This window comes from Anser anser, assembly GCF_964211835.1.
Source record: "Anser anser genome assembly, chromosome: 5".
Taxonomy (NCBI): domain Eukaryota; kingdom Metazoa; phylum Chordata; class Aves; order Anseriformes; family Anatidae; genus Anser; species Anser anser.
This window is the reverse complement of record NC_139725.1, coordinates 14139965-14163791: the sequence shown is the minus strand read 5'-3', so window position 1 is coordinate 14163791 and position 23827 is coordinate 14139965. Positions and strand designations below refer to the sequence as shown.

The 23827-nt window shown below is 44.4% G+C and overlaps 1 long non-coding RNA gene across 1 annotated transcript; it reads left to right on the top strand.

The window, feature by feature from the left end:
* The first annotated feature begins 8270 nt into the window (after window positions 1-8270).
* Window positions 8271-16320, top strand: LOC310900578. The gene is made up of 2 exons (XR_014585235.1): window positions 8271-13773; window positions 14202-16320. It is a non-coding gene; the product is annotated as an uncharacterized lncRNA (long non-coding RNA).
* Window positions 16321-23827: the final 7507 nt, after the last annotated feature.

Sequence of the window (23827 nt, the reverse complement as noted above, 5' to 3'; positions counted from 1 at the left end):
ACTACCTTAGGGTTTTTTTTCAGTCTAGGGTGAAAAATCTGCTATCTTGCTGGACTGCTGTTTCAGTTTTTATTGTTTTGAATGTGAAACACATCAGCAACAGGTTCTAGGGAACAGGCAGAAGCTGATCTCCAGCGCTCACCTGATTTTGAGTTTGTTGGATAATGGAATCCAAGTCTCTAAGGGGCTGTGACAAAGCACAGTGTTAATTGGTGTCACCATTTAACATCATCTTCTGGGTGTCTGTCTGTCCCATTGCCTGAGTTATGATGCTTGAATAACGTAATAGCAGCGTAACTCGGAGTCTGGATACCAGTGCTGATGCATGCTCCTGAAGTTTCCGCTGAGCAGCAGCAAGGATTCAGCCAGATGGCTTTGCTTGTAGCTGACCGGATTTACTCTGTAAGGACTGCATTTTATTTTCTTCCTGAAGCAAAGAAGATGTTTTTCAGTGTGCAGCCTGCTTTTCAGTTATAATTTTTCATAGGTTCAGTTTCCAGGACCTACTACACATCCCCCTGTACCCAAAATCGCTTGTGTCTTGTGACATCTGTATCAGGAGGCTGTCCCTCAGGATTGCAAGGCAGCATTATATGGTTTTGGGTACAGTGCAGGAGCCTTCTAAGTAGCTATTTGGTGCCATGGATGGATGGGTTGAAGTGGCAGAGACTGTTATGCAACTTTAGGTGGTTGATGTAGGAGAAAGGTATACTTAGCCAAGTCAAACTGAACGGAGAGTGGGAGGAAATTGAATCAGAAGTGCTAAACATGCAGTGAGAAGGAAACTTCAGACATTTTTTTCTTTCTCTTTTGCAGAAACAAATGTAATTCTGTAATAACCTGTAACATGTCTTGTGAAAGGGTGTGGGTGCAGGTGTCCCTGTTTCAGTGCATCTCCATAATGCGCTGTTTCTTTCTCTGTTTGCTTGTTTGCTCTGGAGATTTCACTCAGTTCTTCTGCTGAGCCAGTAAATAAAGACGTATACGTTGTTTTCCAAACCATGATAAAATAGCATATCCTTGCTCACTGGGCACCCCTTGATGGAGGTGTAGCACCCACCTATTTGAGATCTTGAGATTAAAAAGAGCTGGAAAAAGAAGAAAGAATATGGCATCAATCATGCTATATGCATGGATAGCTGTGGGGTGATGCAGAAGTGTCATTGGCATGAACTGGGTCTAGGGACCTCCCCTGTGCCAGAGACAGAGAGCACCAACATGGTTTTGCAGCATTTTCTCCCCCCAACAAGGGCTTTGTTTGCCCTTGTCCACAGCCAGCTCTGGTACGCGCAGCTGTGGCCTGGGGTCAGGCTGCTGTGAAACGAACTGTGTGAGATCTGTGTGGAGCCTTGCCAGGGGTCTCTCCCCTTCCTTTCCTTGGGAGCCACGTTTAAACTCCCGACCCTTTGTCCTGGCCTGAGCTACGTCGCAGGTTCCATTAATTTGGACCCTGACCTGGTGACTTGAATTCCAGGCTTGACTTCAGACCTGCCTCGTCTTTGTGGACTTGTCTGGCAGCCACTGGACTGTGGCTGGCTGGTTAATGTCACTGAACCTGCTCTGCTTTCTTGCTTGTGTACTGTGGGCCTCTGCTCTTGTTGGCAAGGATCTGGCAAAGCTGCAAGTGAGATATGCAGGCCATTCCTCGCTTGTACTAATAAAACCTCTACAACGTCCCATGCCACAATGCACTTTTGAAATGCATCAGAGAGTTAAATGCTTGATTTGAAATACTAATCATGTCCTTTCTACAAAGCCAAGATCTTTTGCAAATATCAGTTTAGCTCTTCAGGGTTCAAAGCCTACATAATAAGAGTTGGGAGCCTTTTAAAAGACAAAGATAGGCTTTTCATACCTAGTATCACACCTTTGAAGTCTACTGGCTAGCACTAGTAGCACATGAATTATTGCAAAATAGCTCCATGTGCTAATATATTTTGAGAAGTCATCTGTGCCTTTTGTGTGCCTGTTTAAATATATTAGGGTTTTTTTTGGAAAAACAGTTAACAGCTGTCCCAGACTCTATGGATTCATGAACTGTACACTGCATTTACACAGATCCAAGCCATACAATAATAGGTACAGTGTCTCACATGACTCTTGACATGTGTCATAGGGTTCTGCACCACACAGACTGTTTTCAAATAGGAGGTCTTTATAGTTTTTATTTCCAGTCTAATCGATGGTGCTGACAACACTTCAGAGGCTTTGCAGTTCATCTGAGCAAACCCTTTACCACACTTCAAGCAAACAGCAGGAATTAGTCTGGTCATCTTCCACGTGTGCTGGGCTGAGCTTATTACCATGGCCTATAGGAAAGAGTTTTCCAGCTGCTCCTTCATTATCTAACCAAATAGACTGAGAACGGAGGCTGGAATAAAGAGCTCTTATGGGCCCCTGGAGGAGATATGGGGAGGCTGTGCGAGGAGGGAGCTTTTGGCTGTGATTCCCTTTCTTGCTTCCAGAGCCCTTGCCACATTCTGCATTCCCCGTAATCCCCCAGATTTATATGCAAGCATCATTGGGGCAGTCTGTGGGTCCTTTTCCAGCTGGCAAATGGAGCAGCTTGCTGGCTGGGGATGACTGACTCCTCATTGCCCAGAGATTCTCTGACTGCAGGGAGTAACCACTGCACTGACTGAATGCACTTTGCTTACGGTATCGAGTCCTGACTTCTAAGATGAAGCCAGTAAGGAACGAAGAGCACACCAGCCAAGCTGATCCCAAGCTTCCCAACATGCAAGTATTCTAAACTGTGGGAAAAACTCATCCATGCTTCTTGAAGTCTCCACAATCCCTTCTTTGTGTCCTCTTCCAGGGCAGAGCAGACAGGAACTAAATGAGACAGCAATCAGCCTGTATACTTAATTAGTGCAATTTCCCTTGAGTGGCCTATTGCTTTTAGGCACAGATATAATCTGCTGTGTATGATATCCATAGCATAGATATTAGAAATAGAGGGGAAAAAAGGTCTCCTGTTATTTTATGCTATCTCATCCATTCCTCCTTGGTCATTGAGGGATTGTCCTCTACAGTCAAAACAGGACTGGGGAAAAGTACTAATGGGATCTCAAAGATCCTGTTATATCCAATTAGACCACAGCCTAGTAAATCTTGCTAGAATAACGACTTGAGGAATGGAAGAAGATTTCCTCTGTCTCTGTAGCTTCTGAATGCAACAGAAACTGGGTGAGTTGTTCCTTCAGTGTGATTAGACAGTCCCTGCTTGTGTCTACAAGGAGGGTCTAAATAGACCAAGAACGTGAGCTGCGAAGAAGTTTTGAATTCCATAAAGAAGCTGTAGGACTAGCAACTCAAGGAGCAGTTAGAGGTGCAAGACCGAAGAAGAAAATTTATTATGCAGTAAGTATTGCTCCTGTGCAACATTGCCAATGGAAGCACAGTAAGACATCTAGGCAGCTGAGATACCTCCCAGATCATTAAACACACTTATCTTTATCTGCATTTCTACAGACCATCGCCTGTTCCCCTGGGCAGCAGTAGAAGTCAGCAGGGGCACTAACGTGTGTGTTCCCTGCTTGGTTCTCTGTGTGCTGCCTCCTTGCCCTGGCCCTGTTACCAAAGGACTTTGATATTCTCTTGCTTTTCCCCTGTTCCTTTAGAAAAGATAGCACCCATTGAACTTTGCCCAATGCCTGCAGCAGGTACACAACTATATTCTAACACGTTTATTTTCTGATAATCTCCCTCTTAGCCCTTGGTCCCCATTTACAGGACAGTCACACCAAGCCTTGGCCTCTTCAAGGCTAGTGATCTAGGATCAAAGCAGCTCAGATTCATCCTTCTCCTATAAGTTAGCTCCACTTGGTCAACGCTCAGCAGTTAGTTTATTCAAACTGCATGTGGACACAGAGAATAGCACAGCAGCTCCTGAATCAAATGTAACTGTTCTCTAACGTTGTTTACATATCCACCTACTATCAACAACGGCTAACCCTATTATATGGTGTGAATTGCTCCGCTAATATACTTCCCTTGTTCCTATCCTCATTTCAGAAAGACGGTTTCTTAAACTCTGATCCCACTCCTCAGTTACTACCATTTCTGTTTCAGGGAGCAACCTGTATTGTCTTAAGGAGCTGTCGAAAACACAAGGGGAAGCTTAATCCAAACTTTCATTTAGAAACCAGTAAAATGAGTCATAGTTTTTCTTCCCCCAGGGGATGAGGAATAATTAGCAATTTCAAGACAGTAAAATACTGATTCTAAACAGGGGTCTGCAGCCCTTTCAGACTGAACTTTTTTTGGTAGGTATTTGGATGATGCTTCCGAGTAGCAATTTGGAAGTATTAACTAGTGGTTAATACTTTATGACAGTGCTAGAGGGCACTGTACTGTTGAAGGTCCTGTTTGTGGATCACATGTAATAGCTAAGAGCGAGACAGTTTAATGGCTTGAGATTCCTTCGCACTTCTTGTTAGAGAGAGATGTTAATCCTGATAGCATTGTAAATCATAATAATTGCATTCTTCCTGTCTCAGACATACTGTGTTTAATTCTTTGTTATCCTGACCCTGTGGACTCCTTTCTCCTGAAGATGTTCAAGGAAAATGTAAACTGCTGCCATTCCAGATAGAAAAACATTCTGCATGCAGCTCGCACCAGTGCAAATGCCTACATGTTGTTCAGGCAACACGAAGTCTGTAATGTCTGGAAGGCCAATAGTGCTGGCTTGTGTAAGTACAACTGTGGGCGGCAGTGCTCCATGGAAATGAACACCTAGTTCAGTTAGATCAGCGTTACCGCTGATAGATAACAATGAAATGTTCTTTTCACTCCTGTTAGTTCCAATAAACAGAACCTAAGACCCTTTTCATGGGATGCCACCGGTTGTCTTCTGACACTATCACAAAGCTGATGTCCACCTCTGTGACTTTAAACAGTTCTCACCTTGTGCACTTCAATGTGTTACATCTTTCTCTGGGAAAAATTGCCTTTTTTTCATGCTTCATCTCCTCTGCTGGGTTTTAAAACTGAAAATAAGAAATAGTGTGACTATCTGCAAAACTCATATCTCATCTACAAAGTTCTTAGTTTTTCCATGCTCTGTTCACACTGTATTTTCATTAAAATGTTGTTTCACACACAAAACATTGGTATGTTTGTCTAAAATATTATGATAGTTTTGTCTTTGCCTCAGAATTCAATTTCAAAGACAGACATGAATTTTCACTTCTGAAAAACTGTTTTGATTTTTTTTTAATTCTCACTTCCATTTTTTCTTAGTAGAAAGGAAAAAAAGCTGGGAATTTTACCTACTTTTAGAACTTTTAAAAAATATGTATAAGTATGTATTTTCTTCTCAAAGTTTTGAAATTTGATGTTTTCACTAAAAAATTGTCTTGTAAAGTAATTTGACTAGTTCTCTTTTTTAACTTCAGTCAATGTTTATGATGTTTGTTCCTGTTTATATAAAGTGTGAGGAAAACTAAGTTATTCCTATTGCTGACTGACATCTTAACCTGAAATATCAGTCCCTGACTGTGATATCATGACAGCAAACAAGTCTTGAATGATGAACAGTCTGTGTCTTCACATGGCCCCTAATTAGAAATCCACGGGGTTAACAGATCCATGCAATCCACTGTCAAGAAGATCTGTTGTGATGGGAGAAAGTGCCCTGGGAAAGTGCTTTCTGGCAGCAAGTAGGTCTGTGGGTTTGGACTTGGGTCACTACCCCTGAGCAGTGAAAGGACAGCATGCAGCTGATGGTCAGGGAGACTTGAAGCTGCGAGGGCTGGCACCAGAAGGGTAGGTGCTGCCATAAAATCGCTGTAAATTTTAGTGCAGTTTTCTTTTCTTTTTTTACTTTTTTTTTTTTTTTTTTTTCCCTCTCCAAATTGTGTGGATTAACTCTGAAGAAAACAGACCTTACTGGAGACCTGGGATCTTTTCAGTGGTCTTCCCTACCCTGCAGAATATGGATTCTTCCTCCATCTTGCATAGCTTTGCCTGCAAATCCCATCTTGCACATTCCCAGGCGCCTGTTTCCAGTGCAATTTCTGCTTGGCAGTGAACTGCTATTTTTCCTGCTTCCCTTCCCATCCCCCAGCTCATGTTCTGAGCAGCTGTGAGGTGGGCTGATCCTGCCTGGAAAAATATCTATCTGTTGGCCTGTCCTAGGAAGAGAATTAGCTATCCATACTGCTCTGCATCCCATGTTTCTTTCTTCTTCCTTCCCTTTCCGTTCTTATCTCAGTTTCCCTTTTTACTCCGCTGCCTTATAAACTATAGTTCTCTCTCATTTTAATCTCTCTACCCCACCACCAGCTTAGTGGGTTGAAGACATCAGAATCATGTAGCCAAGTATTCCAAGACCCAAGAATTCTTCCTGGCAGTGGCTGGGAAATTTTGACATGTTGGGGCTTTCTGGGGAAATATTTTGTGAGTATGTAGAGTTTGATTAAATTCTAAAATTTCAGCTCATATCTGGAAAGTAAGAGAGACACCAGCACTGCCTGACAGTCTCCTGGGAAGGTAGAAAAAGAACTCGAACCTAGATTTTCAACATTTCTGGCAGTTTCTTCCAGGCTGTATACATCTTCCTCTCCAAAATATTAAAGATCTCCACATACTGGAAAATGTTTTCCTTACTAGATGTTGCACATCTGTGGTTGGTTTATAAGGGTTTCATTATGATCTTAGCTCCTTATCCTACAGTTTGCTTAAGTATCTGTTTTTGTTTGTTGAGTTTCTTTTCTGCTACATTGCCAGTGGCTAAAATCCTTATGCACAAAATCTTTCTTGCAGGAGATCTCATCATTCTGTACTGCAGTGGATGACACAGCCTCGGGTGCTACAAAACATCACAAAGCTGCAAAACCACTGGACTAAGACAGTGAAGTTTTCTGCTCATAAGAGAGCCTCAGGTAACAGCAATTGTAAATACTGCTCATTAATGGGTATGCAGTCGTGCTTTCCTGGCTTACTCAGTCCCCTCACAGCGCAGTTGCGTGCTCCTGGGTGCCATTTCTGGTCTGTGCTTTACCCTTTTTTCAAAACGTAGATTAAGCATGGGATGGTGGCCAGCACACAGGGAAGCAAAGTAATGGCTGAAAGCGGGAAATAGCCAATTAGAGCATCAAAGTCAGGGAAATTAAGCTTTGAGAGGAAAGGGCAGAAACAGGGTGGGGTTGGGAAGAGCAGGATAATAGCAGCCCTCAGGGGAGACACCAGAGTAGGAAATGGAACTACAATCAAAGAAGCAGAGGGAAAAATGCAAGTGTTATCCCTTGCAGGGATCGCCTAAGAAGAGAGAGAAGCAGAACAGGGAGAGAGAAGCACAACTGTATAATATATCCATTGATTTTGAAACTTGTTTAGCTACTGCACTCTCAGTGGAGCCTACCTGTAAGCAGGGCTGTGCAAGCAGACCCTCCAGCACGGTTTGGCAGCTGGATTTGCTGCCAGTGAGTGCTCCTACTTTGCTTCTCAGCCCCCAGGCACAACTGCGGCTGCCTTTCTTCCTCCTTTCCCTAGTTCTTCCAAAGGCCCTATCATCTCACCTCTTCCTTTGAAATGAAGCTTGCTAATATCCTAATATCCCAGTATGTCTGTGGTTTTGTTAAGTTAGATCCTTGTTTCCAAGCCTCAATTATGTGTAGTTTGAGACCCTGTGTAACTGAACCAGATATTTTTAACTTGGTGCAGCACAGCAGTGAGCGTATACATACTTGGAAGTAGTGGAAACCTACACTTACTATGCTTAAGTCAATACGAGGTGACTGGAACATTCCAAAGATAAAATAAGAGAGTCCCTTCAGAGCTTGTTGTGGGTTTTTGTTTTTTTTTTTTTTTATTTTGGGGGGATTGAGTTGCCCAAGAGACATTTCTGTTGTAAAAGGTTTTACAAGGAAAATGAGATATTTGCAAAACAGGGAAAATACTGAAATGTTTGTTTGGGTTGATTATTCCCCTGAATCATTTTAAATTGCAATATGCAAAGCAAAGTAATTTTTCTTGTATGTCACACTGTTTCATTAAGGCACTAACAGAAGACACTTGATCTAGAAATTAAGATAAGTTGCTTCAATCAGTACTAAGTAGCAGGTGCCCTTAGTGATTAAATGTAATAGAGTATTTCCATTATTCTATTAAGCTTTATGTCAGCAGTTGTCATAGTTCCTCTCATATCCTGAAATACTGTGAAAACATGTCCAGAACAACATTTCAGAGTCTTAGAATTGTTGTTTCTGGAAAGTGAGAAATAGAAGTATTTTCACTTCATTGAAAAATCATAAAATTTGGGTTTGGTCTATAGCTGATTGAAAACCAGGAAATTAAACATTTTCTTTTCCTGTGAAGGATAAATCATTGGGTTTAATGGTACAATGTATTGCTGACACAGTCTAGGTATTATTCTGCTTCTTTATTTGCTGCATTATTTGTGAAGAACATGAAAGCACCGTTCTGCTGAGTAGCATGCTCTTTCCTGCCCTTTAGTGCTTCTCACGTGTATTGGGGGTGTTGGAGGGAAGAGGAAAAAAAAAGAAAAAAAAAAACAACCCCAAACCCATTACATAGCAAGCTAATTTACTATAGCAGCAGATACAGAAAGAGAAAAGCAATGGAAAAAATACTTGAGTGATGATTAGGTCAGTACCCTGGGCTTTTAGCTGCCATTTAAATTTAAATATGCACTGCAACATGATGTAAATAGGGCGAATGAGTCTACAGAGAGCCTTCATAACGTGCAGTCTGAGACACTCATAGCAACATACCTTACAAAAGATTATGGCATGGGTTGTTGTGGTCTGGTGCTCAGAGTGAGTGGCCTATATTGCACAATCCCACATAAAGCATTCTCTGGAACAAAATAAAACTGTAAAAGCTGATAAAACTGTAAACATTACCTTGAGGTGGGTTATTGGGGCAGCAGCAAGGGGGCTCATGCTTGGTGCATTAAGCTCTCAGTCCTCTCATTCACATCATGTTTGCATTTAGGTTTGACAATATCTTTTCCGGGTGTATATTATATTACAAAACTTGACAACTGCAGAATTCCATGTCTGACAACCCTTGTAAGTTAATAATGGAATTTTTTTCTCAAAGTAACCAGGAGGGAGGCATAGACAATGACTTATCTACTTAATTGAAATCTGAGGAGTTCAGTTCTGTTTTCATTTCTGTCAGTGCAATTCCAGGGAAGTCAATCATATGGAACCAAGTGTGCAATTTAATCCTAAATTGTTTGTTATATTTTGTTATATTCAAGATGCCTGTTTCCACAGAGGGTGGGATACTACCAGTCCTGAAAAAAATTTTATTTCTTTCTCAGACGTGCTTTCACTGATTTGTTTAAACTCTTTCTTGACAACTGGTGCGAGAGGGGAGAAATGGCAATGGTGGGGTGGGGTACGCACCCTCTCCCCAGCCTACCGTCTTGCAAAGTGGTATAGAAGTGGAGAAAGCTTTGGATAAGGCATGGAACTCCTTTTGATTCCTCTCCTACCAAAATAATAACGTGATTCTGTTAATTTAGCTAAATCTAAGCGCCTGGTTCTACTTTGTCTTACATCAACTGTTTATTATACTAATGCGTAATATAAATGTTGTCACTTCTGAGATAACAGCTCTGGTTCAGTGCCATTTTGTCTGCATTACTGCCCCGAGAGACATGCTATTTGCCCAGAAATGTTGGCAATAGAAACCCGCAGGCCAAGAAAATGGCATTATTTGGAATAGTTTGTCAGTTCTCCAACTAGGCCCGTGCTGACTGAGATCAAATAGATAACCGGTGAGATCCTGGCTGCTGTTTCACGTATTCAAAACAAAGAGGCAAATACAGCAGTCATCCGATTGCAGGAATTAGCCCAGCTCCTTCCGAACTGCCTGGCCCCGTCTGAGGGTGCTGGCCCACGTGCTGTCAGGCAAGGCCTGACTTATCTTGTAGGATGCAATCTGCCTGCATCAAGTGTCAGCATTCATTTGTGGCACTGATTTTTGACTTCTGCAGTTTGTGGAGGTTTCCACAGGAAAGGAAACCAAAGGTACACCTGTCCTTCCTGAGTCCACTGAAAGCCTCATGGCTGCGTGAGCCTCCCATGCCCCAGAGCAGTTAAAGGAATGTAAGCCAGTTTTCCCGTGTTCTCAGGAAACGGCTTTCCTGGTAGACAATTAAGAAAAGAGTACTGTAGAAGGTCTAGTCCCAATATTCAGGTATGCTTCTTGCCTGAATGCCGGATGATAAAGATCATTATTTTTGGAAAATTCACAGAAAACTTCACTCGGAAGGGACCTCAGGAGATCATCCAGCCCAGCCACCCCCCCAGTCAACGTGGGGCCAGCTTTGATGAGGTTACTCAGTTGTAAATACTTGAGTTGTAAATATCTCTGAGAATGGAAATTCCCCTGTCTCTTGGGGAAAGTATTCAAGTATTTAATTGCCCCGTTATGATTTTTTTCCCATAATATCTAGTTGGAATTTCTCTTCTTGCAATTTGTGTCCATTTCCTCTCAGACTGTCACTGTGTACCTCAGAGAAATTTGGCTCTGTTTCTTCTATGGATGCCCAATATATAATCAAAGACAGCAATAGTCTCTCTCTTTAACCTTCTTCTATCGCACTGAAGAAATTCAGCTCTCTCAACTTCTCCTTGGCCGTCAGGCACTCTGGCCCCTCTCTCAATTAATGTGAGCCTCTGTTGGACTTGCTGCAGAATGTCATTGTCACTCTTGTGCTGGGGTCCCCAAACTGACACAGTACCCCAGGTGTGGTCTCACAAGTGCCAAACAGAGGGGAGTAGTCACCCCTGACAAGCTGGGTCCAGTCGTGCTCATACAGCTCAGTATGTGTTTGGCCTTCGCTGTAAAGGTACGTTGCTGGCTCATGTTAGACTTTTCTGCTGGCATCCCCAGCCCTGTTTCTGCTGTGTCATTTTCTATCCAACTGGTGCCCACTGAGTGAAAGAAATTCCCTGTCTGTGGCCAGGACAAATGGCGTGGTCTGAAATACAGATTCTCAAACTACTGCTACTGCATGGGATTCTGCTATGTCCTTTGCAGGACTTCAAGTTTGTCTTTCTTGAAATTATATCAGGTTTCCCTCAAACCATTTTTCTGGCTTGTTGGTGTCTGTTTGAATAACAGCTCTATCTTCTTGCATACTGACTGCTTTTTCCAGGTCTGGTACTATCCACCAACTTGCTGAGGTGCACTCTGTCCCCAAGTCCAGATTATTAGCATAGACAACACTTGACATTAAAAAGTATTATCCCCAGTATTGGTCCTTAGGGACCACTAGTCATCAGGCATCAGCTGAAATTTGTAGCAATGCTCACAACCCTTTGAGCCTGGAGGTTCATCCTGTTTTCTACCTACTTCATAGTCCACCTATTCAAATCAAAATCTCACCAGTTTGAGTATAAGGATATCATGGGAGGCTGTGTCAAAAACATTTCTGTACTCAAGGTAAACAATAGCTGCTACTCTCATCCACAAAGGAGAGTTTACAATTTGCTGAAAAATGGTCACTTCATGACAAATTACAGACAGCAGTCCTTAGGGAGAGGCAGTGCTGAGCATGTTCCCACTGTTCCCTGGCTTCTGCTTTCCTTCCCAGAGGTCTTCCATGTGTGAGATCGGTTCCAGCACATAACTGCATTCTTCCAGGCCCCAAAGCTATGCGCTAGTTTCCCATGCAGAGCTCAGCTTCTGCATGCATTCCTTCTCATGTCAATAAGGAAAGACGCCAAGTACTTGAGAAAGTGTGTCCCAAACCACAGTCACACGTAGGAAGTCTCCTTTTAGCATCACTTGGTAGTGTTTTGTCTCCATCCAGTCCCTGCACATGATCTGAGGACGACAATGTTCTTCAGTGGGGAAAGCATGAATGCTGTGTCAACTTGATGACCCCAGCTTACCCTGCACACTCTACAAGAGCTGCTTGTCTCTCTATCACCTAGCGGCCCTATAAGTCTCCCTCTCCCACTTGACCCTAAGATACTAGTCACTGTGATCTTTAGAAAATACACTCATTTATCATAACTACCAAAGCATCTGGAGTCGATGATGAAGTTTGTGATGCCGCTATGGTAGGTGTTATCCAAACATCATATACCCAGCCATTTTTTAGCTAACAAAGAAAAAAGAAAGACAGGAGGAAAGCAGAGATGTGAACTGACTTGTACAACATTGTTCACATCACTGGCAAACTCATGATCCAGGGATTTAAAATCTATTTGATCACCTGCTAGACTAGAGTTTCTGTAAATATGCTGTGGTTGTTTTCCGTGTGCCTGAATTGCTGCTCCACACCACAGAATGCCTTCTGTGCTCATTTAATCCTTTGTTCTCTGTCCATGCCTCAAAGTTACCCAGCTCTTCCCAATAGCTACCAAACCTAAGGTCACATAATTTACCTCATAGGAACACAAGAACTGTGTAAATAAGTCTTAATCCCTGCTCTTGCAGGCAACCATTTCAGTAATCCAGGTCCTATGCATACCAAGCTTTATCTCTGAGTCCTTTTGTTTGCCTCCCTAGACTTCTGGGTTAGGGCTCCACACTGTGTGTCTTCATACTGTACATACCATAACTATCTCTTGGTCTCAGGAGATGCTGATTACAAAAATGTGTAGAGTCCCCAGCCTTTGGCAGGTCAAGTCTTCTTGCATTACCTGCAGAAGGATGACTTCTCTTGCTGGTCCTGAGAATTTATTTTTCTTCCAACTCAAAATTTAAATTATTCTGCTAAACCTTTCCTCAAGAGAAGACAGGAATATTCCTGGCACACTGTGATTAATCCCAGGAGTTTTTGCTGAGGTGTCCTCTCTGGTTACCTTCCTATTTCCCCTGCAAAAAAAACAACACATTTATTGCAATAAATTTAGTCTGCATTCAGCTGCTGCATTAAAGCCCATGAAAGCCTGGGTGAGGTGAGCAGGAGTGCTGGTGATGTATGTGTATTCTGAGTCCAGGCTTTGGATGCTGCAGGATCTAGGGGCGGACCCTGGCTCCAGAAAACACAAGCCAAGGACATGCTTCTGCTGCTGCCACAGCCTTAAGAGGCAGGAGAACAAAAGCAAGCAGGAGCCCAGGCTGGCCTTGAAATGCTGAGTGGGGCTTTCGGAAGGAAAGGAGAGGATGAGGTGATTGGGTTGTTTAAACAGCTGCAGTGAATCAGCAGCTCCCTTCCCCTGCCCACCCCTTGCTGCACAGCAGCCCCCTCGATGCCAAATAAAACAAAGTAATCCCAAAAAGTCCAGTCTACCACAGTGCAGCTGTTTCATGCTGCAAGACAGAACCAGCCCCTAAGCTAGAGAGAAAGGAAAGATGCAAAGCTGGTGGGATAGGGGATTTCTTAACAGGAACTGCAAAGAAGACTTGTTCCAGCAGCAAATGAGAAAAAAATAGAGGGAAACACAGTAAAAGGGAAAGGGCTGAACTTAGCTTTACTGTAAGCAGAGCTAGCTAAGCTAATCACAGTGAAAGTTCCTTTTAGTTAGAGAGGGATGAGATGTGCTGCTGCTGCCATCTGTGACTTGTGGTGCCTGGTTTAGCTGGCTAGCTCAGCCTACTCTAACAGGCTGCTGTTAGCTTCTGTGGACAGAGAAGGCCCTGAGTCAGTCGAGCTCTCTGGAAACTTACAGCCCCTGGAGCCAAGCTCAGGCCACAGCTGAGAAGTTCAGAAGCTCTGAAGAATCACACAGATTAAAGAGGGAGCTTGGGGGCTGGTGTCCTCTGCGGATCAAAGCAGTGTTTTGAGGAGAACCCCAAAGATGACGATCCGTAGGAAATCAGTACAAGAGACAGGTGAGTGATCATTGCTAATATTTAACAAACAGCAGCAGAAAGGCTTAGCGTATAGCCACCCAGCATTTCTCCTTTACCCTGCCTCCCCTTCCCAGCTGCTCAGTTCAGCTTTTTGTCAGGCTGCTGTGTGATCTGCTAGGCCAGTGCCCACTTAAGGATAGTTATTGCAGGGAGTGCAGTTAGAGTCTTTGTAATTGCTCAGCTGATGGTGTAATGGTCTCTCTGAGGATTCAGCCCAGCAACAGTAATGATACAGCTGGCCTGTCTTGTCTGATGGGATCATTTCCACTTTATTATAACTGTGATTTTCAGCTCAATAATTCCAGAGTATTTTTAGACCCTTTGAGATGAAAGAATGTGCTGAATTTGCTATGTTTTTTTTTTTTTCTTTCTATTTTTTTTCCTGTTCTCTCTTAACTGGTGACCAGGAGAAAAAGAAATTCCCAAGCCAAGTCAATCAGGGATCCCCCAGTTCATTTTTTTTCCCCTGTACCTTGCCCAAAAGAGAAGGGAGCTCTCAGCAGGCTGCTGAAAGAGGCCAGCATGTTTCCGGGGATGAACTGAGAGCCTGGACATAAAATAAAGTGAAGAGGAATTTCAGCTGAGACAACCTTCCGCTCTGTCATCTTATGAAAAAATCTCCCACAGAGAGGTGAAGGGTGAACTTCGCTTCTTCATTTAGAACCAGAGCAGAAAAATCTCCAACTAGAGGAGTGTAGGAAATAACAGTCCTAATCATCGCCATCAGCAGCCATCCTTTTCAGCCTCCAGTTGCTAGAATCACCTTGATAGCCGTGTCCTTCCTCCAGGTCATTTGTCTCCCAACATTCCCAAAAGGAAAAAACAAATGGTTGCCCCTTGGCAGCTCCCAGAAGACACTTCCTCATCCTTCTGGCACGTGACAGAGCATGACAGCTCTAACTTGTTTCTCTTGCACCTCTTTGATGTGGGATAAAGCCATGCCCTACTACATCTAGGGGAGGGGATACAGCTATGAAAGCTACTTTACTTCTCCTTTGCCATGTGCAGATCAGCAACGGATACCCTGTCAGTTGTCATTTCTGTGTATGTCTGCTTCATGTTCTGGTATTAAAGCCCAGGGCCTCAGGCATCTATTGGATTTTGTTTAAATGCTTTATTGGATTTTATGAACCTCATATACACCAGACAGACCGTAGGAGACATGTCCTGGTGATATCCACAATAACCAATTAAAATCCCAGCCATGTTTTAACTCCATTTTCAATGAACTATGGAGACAGAACCCTATTCTCTATAGGGTGAACAGAGATCTCATTAACTGCATTTAATTGAGAGTGGCAGCTAGTGGATTTTATACATTAGGGAGCACTTCTGTAGACATTGCATCTTTCAAATGCATACACTGAAAAATTATAATGAATCCCATGATCGATACAGAATCATCTTTCTTGTTTCCACTGATGCTTCAGTTCCAAGGTTACTTGAATAGATGAGCTTCAGTTAATAAAATTCACATTTTCTTCACTCTACAATATTTTTTATAAACTGATCCCTACTTTATTTTTTCCTGTTTCTTTTGGCATCAACTTTATCAACTGGTCCTTCAAAACAGCCTGAAACACTACACACACACACAACCTTCTTGTTGAGGATTTCAAAGCTCCCAGGAGCTGCAGAGAATGCTCTTTTAAAGTGTACGGTTTTGTTTCTATTTTAGAGATTGAAATGAAGGCAAAGAGCAGTTAGGTGTTTCTCACACCGTGTGGCACACAGGAAAGCAGCAGCTGGCTGAGCTGTTCACGGAGTTTTGAAACCCCAGGCCTCAGAGCAGAGCACTAATGCTAAGACATCACTCCTCCACAATTCACTGGAGGTTCCAGGGAAGGTGCGTGAGCTCCTTCGTGTTATCGAGTGAGAGAACCAACCAAGAATGTCATTTGAGGTCAACAATCCACTGAAAGCAACAAAAAGGTAGTGGGAAGAGCAGCCATGTGGCATGCGTGCCCATGTGCGCACACTTACACCCACGCACACACGCTGCGAATGAGTCACGGTGATACCTTATGTCACCTTCTCTTGGAAACCATGTGAATGGGAAGGGGTATGTGAAGATGGTGTATCAGAGACTGTTTGGGACAGTGACAGCCTCTCTTCAATGGACTGCACTAGCCCAGTTAATTTTAACAGAGTCAAGCACTGTTTTGGTCATTTGGTGCATTTCTGTTAGAGAATCATCTTCATCATTACAGGTCAGCCTTACCCTGTGGACCACCTCTTCTTACGGATGTTAATTCCCTTTGGAGCACGATAGCTTTGTAAAGATAGTTGCATAGCTCCTTTAGGACTTCCTAAGCCCCAACTTGATATATGTTCAGAGCTTCGAAAACATCTGCTTTCTGACTCAAGTGCTTCAGGCTTGCTCTCTGTTTGAAGTTTAATTGTTTTGGAAAGTTTAAACAAATTCTTTTAATCTGTTCGTCTTTTTGGGTCAGGAGAAAACGAGTGCTTGAGAGCCTCTTAATAGTAGCCACAGTACCCACTGGGGATGGGGAGGTGCCAGATTCTCCCCTAGTCCACAATTTACAGGCTGTTCAGGCCTCAGCCTCTCTGCTGCAGTTGCTGATACCTGGGTGTCTGCGTCCTCCTGCCCTGCCACCTGGGTGCACGGCAGGAGGGGCAGCTCGTGCTTAGGAGGAGCTGGAGGCAGGGTGGCTCCCTGGCAGGAGAGAGGCGTGAGGCAGCTGCCAGGCTCTCATGCCATCAGCTCAGTGGCTAATTGTTCGCATAGCTTTGCCTTTCCCAGTGGTCTTCCCGTGTCCTGTGCTCCTCATGTGGTTTCCATTAAGGTCAGGGTGGGGGAAGGGAAGCACGTGAATTATTGCAGTATTTACTCTCACTGATCGTGCCAAAGCTGGGAGCATCTCTGGCATAAAGGCTGCAGGGAGCTGCAGGCAGGGCACAGAGACAGACTTCAGTGTTAACTGCACTGACCAAAAAGCAGAAATCTCCCTCTCCCATCCCCTCACAAAGACCCGGACCACCCCCTTTTCTTAGAGCGAGCTGTGCAATAAGGAACACGAGGTTGGCTCGAATGGGAGTGAGAATAAATCCACCACCCAGCTGAAAAGAATATGGCAATTTGAGCAAAGTGATCAATCCAGGGAGTGTGGCTACCATTTACAGGATTGGGACCGCCAGCAGAATTAGCGTAAATTCAACATCCACAGCAGGGCAATGGGTGGATCTCTGCCTTCTCTTCTGTGTGTGCTCTGTGGCTGGCCTAAGGACCAAAGCGTTCAGTTGGTCTCCTCCTCACAGACTTCCCTGGCAACTGATGAACCTCTCAGAGCATCTTAGTTGTCATCTGGCCACCTCTGTTGCATAAAATTAACATTTTTCAACCCTTCACAAAATTGTTTTCAGATAGTTCAGGTAGGTTTTATTTGCCCTTGTTTTCTTCTTTCTGTGGTTTCAGTATTCCTTGGTTTTAATGCCAGTAGCGTGGGTAGCTGGCAAAGGAAGTTGAAATGGGGACCATGTGCCTTCTCATTTGTCACTGCCTTTTACTGGAGATGCTGCAGTTGATGGAATATGAAGGTCAGTGCTTCTCTATTAGAAGTCTGGGTCCCAGGAATCCTAAGGGCATCCTTTTCTTACATTTGGCTCCAAAGCATGCTCCTCTCCTGGTGTTCTGAATGCTCTCTGCCAAGTCAACTTCAGATGAGAAAGGGTACTGGATACAGGTCAGAGACTCAGAGCAGCTTGATACTGATGGCTGTTCTAAGAACAGAAGAGCTTGAAAGGGAGATGATTACAGCCTGACAGCTCCTGGCAGGGTTTCTCTGGACAAGCTCCCCATCCTCATGCTTGGCTTTTCCTTTGATGGATAAAAGGGCAATGTTACACGTCCGGAGTAATTTTCTTAATGTTACATGGATAGGTTTCTGGTAGAGGTTCATGGACTTGCATCGAAGAAAGAGCTGCCCAGAGTAAAGATGGTAACAAGAACAAAAAGTGGATCAAGTGAAAGCTCTCCCCTTTGACTGTCTTCTTTAAATTGTAAACTGCACCTTGTGGTGGCAGGAATATCCTGACATTTCGTTTGGAGGCTGAACTGTTTGTGCAAGTCTTCGCACTCTAAGGTTAGAGCAATGCAGTGCTCTTTGGAAAGTGATGAACCTAGAAGCTATTCACAAAAATGGCAGCAAGCCCAGAACATATTGCTGCTACAGGGCTGGAGTGCATCTGGGACTGGGCACGTCAGTGCTTGTATGTGCACAACAGCTGTGTGCCAGGGTGCAAGCACGGGGGGGCACAGGCGTGTGCATCAGCGGGGCTGTAGGTGACAAAGCCAGCTGGAAGCTGAAGCTGTGCATCAGCGTTTTCAGGCTGTTCATGGTGCTGATTTCCAAATGGACTGATGGCATATTCTTCACAGTTTGGGCAGAACTATCATCTTCACTACAATAGCACGCCCAGGCCCTGTTGTGCTCAGTAAGACTCAGTGTGTGTGTAAAAGGGGACCTGCTGTGAAGGAGAGCACGTGCACCTCCAACAGGCAGAAAAGCTGCTACAAAGGGCAGTGCAGAGAACTGGGTGTGTAGAAGCCAGTATGCCTGGGCATTAGGTCTGAGCATGTGGAGTTGCTTGGGTGTTCTTGTTTGTTTGTTTGTTTTCAAATAGAGATGCCTGCATACTGCCTTAATAATCTAAGAACATCGAAAAATGGCTAAAAATACACAGTTGTGTGAAAATCTGTTTTTAGTTAACATTACAGCTCTGAAAAGCAGTCTGATGAAATAAACTAAGAGCCACGTGGACTACTGATGCCTGGCTTTCTAAGATTCTCGCAAGATTGACCCCAATAGGGTCTGCTGTGTGATAGGATGTAAGTAACTTCCAAAGATTTTCCCACAGTGGGAGCATTTCTACCACTACCCTCTGCCATGGAGTCTCTGGTATCTAAGTCCCAAGCTCACACTGCAGCATTTTCTCCTGTGCAGGAGGGGTGCACAAGGAGGGTTTCTCTCCTCTAGCCAGCCACTGATTTTTTCCAAACTTGTAGAAGCTGCATAGTTTGGATCCAAGAAGCCCTCTTCAATTGGTCTTAAACTGGCCAGCACAGTCAAAAGTTTTGCTGGGATAGTATGGATGGGTGACAAAAGGAGAACTGGGTTTCTTGTGGCTTGTTTCCTTAGTAAACCAGGCTAAAAACAACTCTGAATGAAAAATTCCATCCCGCTCCAGTCACTACTTGGCACGTTATCAAAGGTTGCTCTCTGGCTGTAGAGAAATAGGCTTCATGGCTTCTTGAAGCTTAAGGAATGGACTGTAGTCTATACCGCTATAGACTACTTATATTGGTTCAGATTTCTATTTGCCAGGGTCACCAACAGTAGGAAAAAAGACAATAACCGCTAACAAGATTTTCTGGGAATCTCCCTCAGTCTGTATTAGTGTGCTGGGGTGGAAGCGGGACGGGAGGAAGGGGTCAATTTTGTGGATTTTAGTCTTCCTGGATATGTGGAAAGACACCTGCAATTTGTTAGCAAGTCAGTAAAGGTGGCTTGGCAGTTCTGACATTTCCAGGAACGTCAGGAATGAAACCTTAACTAGTCACAGTTTGCAGAGAGGACGTAGTGGTGGTTTGTCATTGACTGGGCCTGTGCCTTTTAGGAGGAGATTCTTCAACAACCCCAAATTCCAGCAGCAGAGCCTTCCATCTGTCTCACACATGACGCGTTTTCCTCCCACATCTCCTGATGAAGACTTGGTAAACGAGAATCTCAGAGACAAGGCGTTAGCTTGCAGGTCCAAGCCCTCATAGGAAGGAGCGCTCTGCACGTCATTAGCTTGCGGTGAGCTGAGTGAGTTAACCCTAATGGTATCCCAGTCCTCTTCCAGTAACCACTGGATACGTAGATGGAATCATTTTGCCATTCACCAAGGTTTCTTGTATCTTTTCTTGTTGCAAGTGGAACCAGGCCCAGTGGGTTTTAAGGGACAGTCTAGCATTATCTCAGGGCCAGGCTCCTTAATTTAGCAGTGATTCTACCCAGAGGGGCCCCGGTGCAGAGGTGGCTGTTCTGGGGAGCATGTCACAGCCTCTCCCCAGCATGTTCAGATGGCATCAGGCAGGCAGACTGCATGCTGCTGGGGGGCTCTAACTGGGATGGAAGGTCACTGCCTTGCTGCAGGTCAATTACATGCAGGTGGAGCTGCCATTCCTAGGATGGTAAGGGTGCTTGACGGGCAGCATACTCCAACTCAAGAAGAATAACAAAGCTGTACACTTAGGTGACAAGTTTTTGATTTAGTGATGGACCATTGATTCCCGAGGGAAGCACTCCACTTGTTCCTCAGCAAACTCTTTTACCTTTGGTGGGTGCTAGAAGTTTCATAAATTCTGGAACCTTTTGATGAAGTTAGAGATCGCCATTAGACATAGATCTGTGTAGCAGTTTTTGCCCAGGCAGAGGTAAGGCAAATTTCTCACATCCCATCCTTCACCACCGAATGCTAAGCAGGATTTTAAGTGACTCTTGCTAGTTGTTGAAAGTTGAATCATCTTCTGTGGGTCACTCAAAGTCTGTGAGATTATCAGTATGTCAGTAAGCTTTAATGACAGTTTTTTTGAGCCATTCTTCTTCACTTTTTTTAGAATTAGGAAATCAAGCCACATTTTTGTTAAAGGGACTCCTCCCTGTCTTTTTAGGCAGTAGGACTCAGGTTTACACTCTGCTCAGGAAAGGCTAACTATTCTATTCCTTCCTTTTGGAGCCACGCACTCTCACTCGAATTCAGTCTGTCTGTAATTCCTCTGAATTGTAATTTGGGATTTTTCTCGTGCAAGGTTCTTGTGTTATAAGCTTGGTTTGAAAAGAGGCATGCCGTGGGTTAAAGGAAAAAAGACAAAAGCATCTATAGCCAGAGAGAGGCAAAAGAGTTTGGACAGAGCAAGATATTATTTTTCTGTAAATCTCTAAAGCTTTTCTGAAAGTGTTTCAAGCCATTCAAATGCCACTTAAATCTGTCAGTCCTGGAGAAATACGGTAGTCTGGTGCCACAAGCTGCTTCCTACGTAGTTCAAAGCAAGGGAATCTATGCCTTTCTCTGTGCTTTAGAGACACTCGTGTCAGCTCTCGCCCCTCTTCTTGTTAGTGCTGCATATGGGCTGAAGCAGAGCCTGTGTTCACCAGCAGCCATCAGAAGCGGGTGGTGTAAGCCTCCCGTTGCCAAACCCAAGATGTCTTGAAACATTCAGCTGGCAGGGAGGCAGTGGAAGTGTGAAACAGCAATTCACCTCTGCAGCTTTGGGATTAGCTTTTGACAAGGTCACGTCAAGAGAGTTTATCTGATCATCTTAAAACGTCTTGCTGGCGCAGACTCCTCCACAGCCTCGTTCATGCAGTTTTGCTACAGTGAGTAGTTTTTACTCCTGGGCTGGAACAGAGGGCAGGTTGGTCCCAGAGCAGGGGTCAGTCTGAGTGCATCAGCTGGGGCCCTGGTCTCAGGGGGCTGCAGGGCTCTGAACTGGAGCATTAAAAGTTGCAGGGAGCTGAAATGAATCAGCTGAGCTGCAGAACAGAACCAGGCACCATCAGTCTCTGATTCAGCAGGGTGCCACACAGAAACCATTCTTCCCTTTCGTTCACTTGCAATAATTCAAGGTTTTAAAGGAGAGTCCAGGGAGCCCCAGATCCTGGATGGACTTATGGCAGATGGCTCAACTCCGCGTGCAACTGGCAGCATTCTGGCCCAACAAACAAAGCCATGTTGGTGTTTGGATGCTGATCTGATGTCTTGGGCATCTAAATACTTCGTGGGCAGTGTCCTGCACTGCTCTCAGTATTTCGTCTGTGAGCACAGCCTGTACGGCCACTGCCATCCTTCCTTGGTCCTGTTCTCTGCCACATCCTCTGAGCCTCCCTCACCTCTCCTATTGCGGACACCGCAGGTGATCTCGTTGCTCCCAACCTGTTTTGCTGCAGCTCCCATCAGAGCAAACTTTCTGCTAACGGCACTTCCTTCAGAGAAGCCTTCTCCTTTGCAGTTGCACTCAGCACTTGCAAAGTCACCTCTCCCCAGGCATGCTCACAGGACTTCCTTTCCATTCGTTTCCTTTATTTGGGGGAACAGCTGGACAATTCCAGCTGTTTCCCTCCACAAGCAGTTTCGGAAATGAGGTGATAACCTCAGCCCTTCTTGAGCCGTGAGGTTAGCTGGGGGAGGGCTGCAGATTAAATTAACAGCCCAAAACATTTGAGGTTGAGTGCAGAGAGGTGGGGAACCGGTGGAATTTTCCATCTTGCCTGGGCTGTATCCCTCCCACCCTGTGCTGCTTGTTAAGCCTCGAGGGCACACAGCCTGCCTACTTTGTCCAATAATTTTAATCCTTTGGTAGCGTTAACACGGGAAGCCTTCTAATTACATCTGGAGCCTTGCGCTTGAATTATCCCTGAAGGTCAGCAGGAGGCACTGTCAGAGGTGCAGCACGTTCCTTGGGGTCCGTGGTGAGAGATGATTTTACTCAAGCACAACCCTTTTGGACTTCCCCCCGAGTGCTGGTGCTGAGAGGGATTTGCAGGGTGACTCGCCGTGCGGGATGTACAGGATAAAAGAGGTATTTCCCTCTGTATGTCCAAACAGGAAACACAAAGCACAGCCATGGAAATGGCCACTGTATGTCTTACCCATATGTGGAAAAGGCACAGCAGCCAACAGCCCACATTAAAGCGTTGGGCCTTCTGCTTTCACTCTCCTTTTGTATGCTAAGAGGCGGTGATGAACAAGGCTCAAAGAAAACCATGATAAGGATGAAGTAAGTCGTTGTGGGAGACAACTGATGCATATCTAAAATGTCACCAACAATAGAGGGGGAAAGTGATTTCCTGTATGTTTTGTATTTTATGACAGTTTGTAGTTTTATGACAGTTTATGACACGAATGTATTTCATCTTCTAGAGGTGTAGGAGATGGCATCACCTGCCAGGTGACATCCTGGTATCCTGCAGCGCTGCAATGCACACTGTCACTTCTGGAGCAGTGGGAGCTCCGGAGGGTTTGTATGGCCTGGTTGGTGCTCTGCAGGCTCAGAGGGCATGATCTCTATGGGGCAGGCTGGAAGCAGCCTGCTTCTTTGTCTTGACTGTGGATGACGTTTGTGAGGGAGGTCTAACCTGGTTGGTTACTTATAAAAAATAAAATAAAAATTAGCAGGTGACCACATCAGCTGTTCAGCAGGAGGGCCATTAATGACTGGGCTGTGGTTTTCCTGAGGTCCGTGCGTACTTGGAGTGTTAACTCTAAGTTGCCAATGGAAGGTAACTAAGAAAGCAAGCTGTCTGACTAACATTTGCTGTGCAGGGAAATTAGGTAGAGGGCTGCAAATTAAAATATCCTTTTCTTTGGATTTCTGTAATGTTCCTCAAAAAACTTTCAGTGGAGAACAAGTCTGGCCAGGGTGCAGGGTTTAAGAGTGGTGCCAGCCATGATCACGTGGGACTTTAACAAACTTCCCCTGTGCTGAAATCCCTGCTGAAGGGGATCTAAGACAATTTATTGAGAGTATGAATAGTTAATGGCCCTATGACCAGGACACTGACTTTGAGCTCAAGCTGTAAGTCGTCTGTTTGCTACTGGAAGTTCCAAGGTGTGGGCTGCCACTGACATGGGGGAAAAAAAACCCAGGCTGGTGAACCCGGGCCCACAAAGAAAGAACAGAGTTGTTGTTTTTTATTTTTTCCTGAGTCACTGAGAAAAACCCTGCTTGAATTGACGGCAATGTTTCTTTCAGGCCAGTGTTATCATTACATTAGTTCAGTCTGATTTGTATTTTTGCCACAAATATAAGAATTTATTAATAAGGGTGATCAGCCAGCAGGAAGCAGGACAGTGGAGGAGATGGGGAGTTTTTTTATCTGTAACTTGCCATTTCAAATCCAGTTAAGCTCAGCAGTGACTGGTAGTTATTAGTGTCTGATATTTCTTGGTAGGCTCTGCATGAAATAAATTAGCAGATCTTTCATTCAGTTCTCCCTCAGAAAAACATCAACCATAACTGACATTAATT